Here is a 6,337-nt window from a genome sequence, read left to right as displayed (position 1 = left end):
CCGAATACTTTATTCTTTCCAATACTACTTGCACATTTTCGTAAGTCTCTTTGAGCTTCGTTGAAGCTCCAAAGATTATAGCACGGGCATCAAGAACTTTCAATGTACTCGGATCTAATGTCTTTATATTATTATCGTTTTATGGTATTTCCTCCTCCAAATTGAACACCATTTTGATCAATTACTTCTAAATTGTGTACCTGCAAAATATATAAATAATTTAAATAATTTCAATTATTCTTTTCAGAAATTACGTTTATTAGCGTATTTGATTATTGATTATACGTAATAGATTTTTGATGATGTGGAGCCGAATCAATAAACAGCACTAGAACTATTAGAAATGCGAGGTTTATCATAATATGACAACGCTTGTACAAGAGAAAGCAAAAAGACGGTTATCACAAAGAAAGTCCGAAAGAGTAGAGAGTGTAACTCGTTATCAAAACAGTGGGGGTCAAGAGATGGCATTGCCTGTGGTGATGCCGATATACAAGATACCGACATACGGTGGATTATTGTCAATCGTTCAGTATCAACACTCCCCCTCGATGCAGGAATCCTAGGGACGGTCCAAGTGCGAATTCTCCAGTCCGCAAAGATACAGACATTTCAGATGCTTTCCTTTCGGCAGATCCTTGGTCATCAGGTCCGCTGGCATGTCTTCCGTAGACAGGTAGTCAAGACTGATCTTGTGATCTCTCAGAGCCTCTCGAACAAAATGGTGCCTTATATCGATGTGCTTGCTACGAGAGTGATACATTGCATTCTCGGCAAGCTTCTTGGCTCCGACGTTGTCGATGAATAATTTTCCTTCTGTAAGATGTCCGAAACCAAGTTCGGACAAGAAGTTCTTTAAGTATATAGTCTCCTTCGTGGTTTCCGTAAGGGCCATATATTCAGCCTCTGTGGACGATAGGGCGACGGTTCTCTGCTTCTTGGAATCCCATGCGATGGGTCCGCCGCACAACAAGAAAACGTATCCGGTATACGAGCGTCTGTCAGTGGGACAATTTGCCCAATCAGAGTCGACGAATCCTGTCAGCGATGTCGAAGTTCGTCTGAAGGTGATCCCGATGTCAATGGTGGACTTCAGATATCTCAGAACTCGTTTCGCCGCTATCCAGCGTTCCTTGTCGAAATTCTCGTTGAATTGACTGAGTTTGCTAACGACATGAGCAAGGTCAGGTCTCGTGCATACTGCTAAGTACATCAGAGAACCCACCAGCTCTCGATATGGTAGCTCTGGTGCCTCGCCATCTGCGTCGCTGCTTGGCTTGTCTAACTTCGTGTTCGTGTCCATGGGGGTACTAGCAGTTTTCGCGTCCTCCATTTCGAATCTCTTCAGTACGTCTAAGATGTAGGCGCGCTGATTTATGTGTATTTCACTGTCTGATCGTGAAAATTCTATTCCCAGGCAATATTTCACGTCGCCTGTATCCTTTACTTCAAATCTTCGGGCTAGTCTTGACTTGATCTCTTCGAATTTCTCTTCGTTTCTCGAAAAGATTAGTATGTCGTCGACGTAGACAAGAATGTACGTGAATTTTCCTTCATCTTCCAGGCTATAAACACATGGATCAGCGTTCGTTGGCCTTGCTCCGATCTCCTGCAGAGCTCTGTCCAGCTTAAGATTCCAATTTCGTCCAGCCTGACGAAGTCCGTACAACGCTTTTTTCAGCAGACATACCTTGTCTCCCAATCGAAGTTCCTTTAGCATGATTTCGGCCCTTCTTTTCAGAGTCTCCTCGCTCGTTTCGTCTCCAGCTATGGATACGAGTGCCTGTTCCAGGAGTTCGGGGGGCTCCATGAATAGTGTTTCTTCGACGTCTCCGTTCAAGTATGCTGTTTCTATGTCCAAGTGTTGAATGTACAGGTTTTCCTGGACTGCCAATGCTGTCAATAGACGCAATGAACTAATTCGTGCAACTGGGGCGAAGGTTTCATTGTAGTGGAATCCAGGACGCTGAGCAAAACCTCTAGCCACCAAGCGAGCCTTTCTTCTCTCTAGTGTTCCATCGGAATTGTATTTGTTCCGAAGTACGAATCGGCTGCCGATGGTTTGCTCGTTCTTCGGGCGATTCACCAATTTCCACGTGTCGTGTTTAAGGATGGATTTCATTTCCGTAACGATGGCCCGATGCCATTCTTCCGCATCCTCGCCTGATACCGCTTGCGTGAGGGGTACTTCAGCCAAATTTGTGACCTCCGGTTCGTCAGTTATGAGTTCTTCTGCGATTGGATCCAAGCGAACGAGATACTCGCGTCTAGGTCTTCCTCTCTGTCCGGTACGTATTATGCGAGGTCTTCCACGTCCTCTACGCGCTTGACCATGCTCGTGATCGAGTGGCTCTTCGACTTCGGGCATTATCTCTTCGATCTGCAGTGGAGTCAGCTCGACTTCCACCTCTCGGATCTCGCTCGAAGGTACCTCTGCTTCATTTTATCGAATCAGATTTTCAGGGACGAAATCCTCGTAAGTGTTCGGGGCATCCGCAACATGGTCCGAGAAATGGACGTCTCGCGAAATCACGATTTTCTTCTCTTCGGTGAGCCATAATCTGTATCCTTTCAATGACTCAGAGTATCCGAGAAAAATTGCTGGCTTTCCACGAGAATCGAATTTGCCCTTAGTAGGATTTGTGTCTAGACAAATTGTTTTACAGCCGAATTCCTGAAAATAAGACACGTCAGGTTTCTTTCCCGTCCATACTTCGTAGGGCGTTTTTCCTCTCAAGCTGGAACTTGGAGTTCTATTTCTGATATAGTTCGCGGTAGAGACCGCTTCAGCCCAAAAAGATGCAGGTAGTCCTGACTGCAACATGAGACATCTCGCCGTGTCCAACAGGGTTCTGTTTTTTCGTTCAGCCGTGCCATTTTGTTCCGGATGATACGGTATCGACAATCTTCTCATAATTCCGCATTCGGCGACAAAAGCATCGAATTCGTGGTTCTTGTACTCTGTCCCGTTGTCTGATTGGAGGTGCTTGATTTTCCTGTCTGTCAAGTTTTCGACCGAGGCCTTGTATTCCTTGAAGGCGTTTAGCACGTCGCTTTTCGTTTTCAAAAATCGTACTTCGCACCACTTAGAGTGGTCGTCAATGAACGTGACGAAGTATTTGGCACGCCCGTTAGATTCGACGCTCATGGGACCGCACACGTCGGAGTGTACGATTTCTAGTAACTGCGTGACGCGCTCATTTTGTTTAGCAAAAGGGGCTCTGGTCATCTTGCCCTTTGCGCAGACGTCGCAATTTAATTTCTCCTTCAGACTCTTAATTTCGAGACCACAGATGGACTGATTTTTGACAGCTTCCACGAGATACCGTTCGTTCAAGTGACCGAGGCGTCGGTGCCATGTCTCCAAAGATTCAACTTTCTTCGCCTTCTGTGCTATTTCCTGAACGTTGCTGTGACCTTGACTCGATCTTTCGCTTATATAGTATAGACCGTCAATGCTATTTGCGGTTAGCCTAACAATGCCGTCTTTGTCACGAACTGTAGCTTGGTCCCTCTCGAAGGTTACGCTCAAGCCTTTATCAGTGATCTTTCCAACGGACATCAATTTAGTGCGTAGATCTGGAACGAAAAGAGCGTTATTCAGTCGGAAATTTTTAACTTTACCGAGAACGTCAGCACAGAATTTAATTTCGCCTTTGGCGATTACACGAGTCGAACTATCGTCGGCCAGGCTCAGTTCGATATCGTCGGTATCTTCGAGTGTGGTAAATTCGTGAGTCGAATTTGTTAAATGCGAGGTTGCGCCGCTGTCCAAACACCATCGACCGTCGTCATACGGTCTGCTTGTGCGTAGGGCGTAATCCTCTTCGCGCGAAATAACAGATGCGCAGAGACTAGTTTCTTCGTCCTTCTTCGCGCTGTCTCCTTTCTTCGCGCTGTGACTGGCCGCGCTCTGTTTTTTGGTGCATTCCGCTGCCTTGTGTCCAACCGTTCCACATCGATGACAGCGGTATTTAAATTCTCCTGGAGTGACGTCGTCGTTTTTCTTAGACGTGGGCCTCGTTGATCTTTGCGTCCTTTTTCCACCTTTTCCGGTGTATAGAGCGTTCTGAGTTGACGTGCGGGCTACGTTACTTGTCCTCGCGTCGTTTTCCTCAATTATCTTAATTCGTAGCGTTTCCGGTGCCGGTAATTCGTCGCGGGACTCGATAGCGCATCGGAAGTTCTCGAACGAAGTAGGCAAACTGTAAAGCAGCATAATAGATAATAAATCCGGATTAATGGTTACCTCCATCTCATTTAGTTTGTCAACTGCATCGAAAAACTTGCATAAATGCTCATGCACGTCCCCGCCGTTGTCCATGCGCTGCAGCGTCAGTTGCTTAAATAGCGTGGCTTTCCGCGCTGGTCCTTTTGACTGGTATATACCTTCCAACTTGAGCCAGACGTCCCTCGATGTTTCGCAACCTTTGATCTGCTTGAGCTCGCTGGGACTTATCGAAAGAATGATGTCGGATTTGGCCTTGTCGTCGTTTATTTTCCATGACGCTGCCTCGCCTGCGATCGGCGGTTTGGCAAGTTGTCCACTTACGTACACCCATGCATCGTTTTTCACGAGCAGTGCCTGCATCTGCAGCTTCCAGGTGTCGTAATTTTCTTTATTTAGTGCCTCGATGCGTGTCAGCCCGGTTACGCTCATCGTCTCTGTTCACGACGGTAACACGTGTCGTTTTTAACCTCGCTCGTCGTGGCTGAGAATTAATCGTTACTATTCGTAGTTTCTGTCGCGCGTTTTGTAGGCACGACTGGGCCCATAACCTGATGATGTGGAGCCGAATTAATAAACAGCACTAGAACTATTAGAAATGCGAGGTTTATTATAATATGACAACGCTTGTACAAGAGAAAGCAAAAGACGGTTATCACAAAAGCAAGTCCGTTCAAAGAGTAGAGAGTGTAACTCGTTATCAAAACAGTGAGGGTCAAGAGATGGCATTGCCTGTGGTGATGCCGATATACAAGATACCGACATACGGTGGATTATTGTCAATCGTTCAGTATCAACAATAGCTAGATTTTTTATTAACCTTTTATCCATCTTATATTTTATTTTAAAAAAAATCTAATTTTAAAAATTTACCTATTTCTAAAACATCTTACCTTCAATATTTTACTTTTTTTACTAATGAATCTTGCCCAATCATTTATAATGAAAATAAATATCTTATAAATATAAATATCTCTAATATTTTTTTCTATCCTTACTCTTCTATTACTTTTATTGTAATCCTATTTCTTTTATTAACTCTTTTCAGAATTATTAAAATCTGCTCAATTAAATCTTATATATTACGTAAAATTATTTAATTTATTTTATATTATTATTTATGAATAAAATCAATCAAATTATTAAATCTTCATTTATCTATCTTCCTAGACCTATTAATACTTCTTACTGATGAAATTACGGATCAATTTTAGGATTATTCCTTATAATACAAATTATTAGAGGAATTTACCTATCCATTCATTACTGTCCTAATACTAACTTAGCTTTTAAAAGAATTATCCATATTATTCAAAATGTCCCTCATGGATGAATCCTCCATAATATTCACATAAATGGGGCTTCATTTTTTTTTATTTATATATACATCCATATTAGTCGTAATATTTACTATTCTTCTCATAATTTAATTCATACTTGAATCTCAGGAATTTCTATTTTCCTTTTATCTATATCTACAGCCTTTCTTGGCTATGTCCTTCCTTGAGGACAAATATCATTCTGAGGAGCTACAGTAATTACAAATTTATTATCTTCAATCCCTTATATCGGAAATATCTTACTTATATGAATTTGAGGGGAATTCTCTATTAATAACTCTACTCTCAATCGATTTTTCTTATTTCATGTTTTGAGTAACTGTATCAAATAAGTTTTATCTTTATTATTATAAGAGAATTGATTCTTTGTGCTCTATTTTATCTTCAGGTTTATTAAAGGGAAAGTCCTGAAAAAAAAAGGCAATAATCATTTAAATCCATACCTTTTTTCTTTTCAGACTTTTCCTATAAACAAAATACAAAGAATCAATTTTTTTAGAATTATATAAGAAATAGAGAATACAAAGTAAGATATCTACCAAACAAATAAATGACAGATCTGGAGACAGGGTAGTGTCTCGGTAAATAAGTAACCTAACCAAATGCTGTTGTAAAAAGAAAATAATTATATAGAAAATAATTTGTAGATATTCTTACAGCGGAATTACAGCAGAGAATTTGTGTAATAAAGCAGAAAATATCTAACCGCACTTACGTGTTCGTCTATTCTATGCCATCGATGTGACAGATTCCATAACTTCAATCCTTT

General features: G+C 41.8%; 1 pseudogene; it reads left to right on the top strand.

The window, feature by feature from the left end:
- The first annotated feature begins 4,845 nt into the window (after positions 1-4,845).
- Positions 4,846-5,876, top strand: LOC108782488 (cytochrome b-like; annotated as a pseudogene).
- Positions 5,877-6,337: the final 461 nt, after the last annotated feature.

Source organism: Cyphomyrmex costatus, unplaced genomic scaffold, assembly GCF_001594065.2.
Source record: "Cyphomyrmex costatus isolate MS0001 unplaced genomic scaffold, Ccosl1.0 scaffold1281, whole genome shotgun sequence".
Taxonomy (NCBI): Eukaryota; Metazoa; Arthropoda; class Insecta; order Hymenoptera; family Formicidae; genus Cyphomyrmex; species Cyphomyrmex costatus.
Note: the sequence above shows the minus strand (reverse complement) of the source record. Positions and strands in the feature narration are given on the sequence as shown.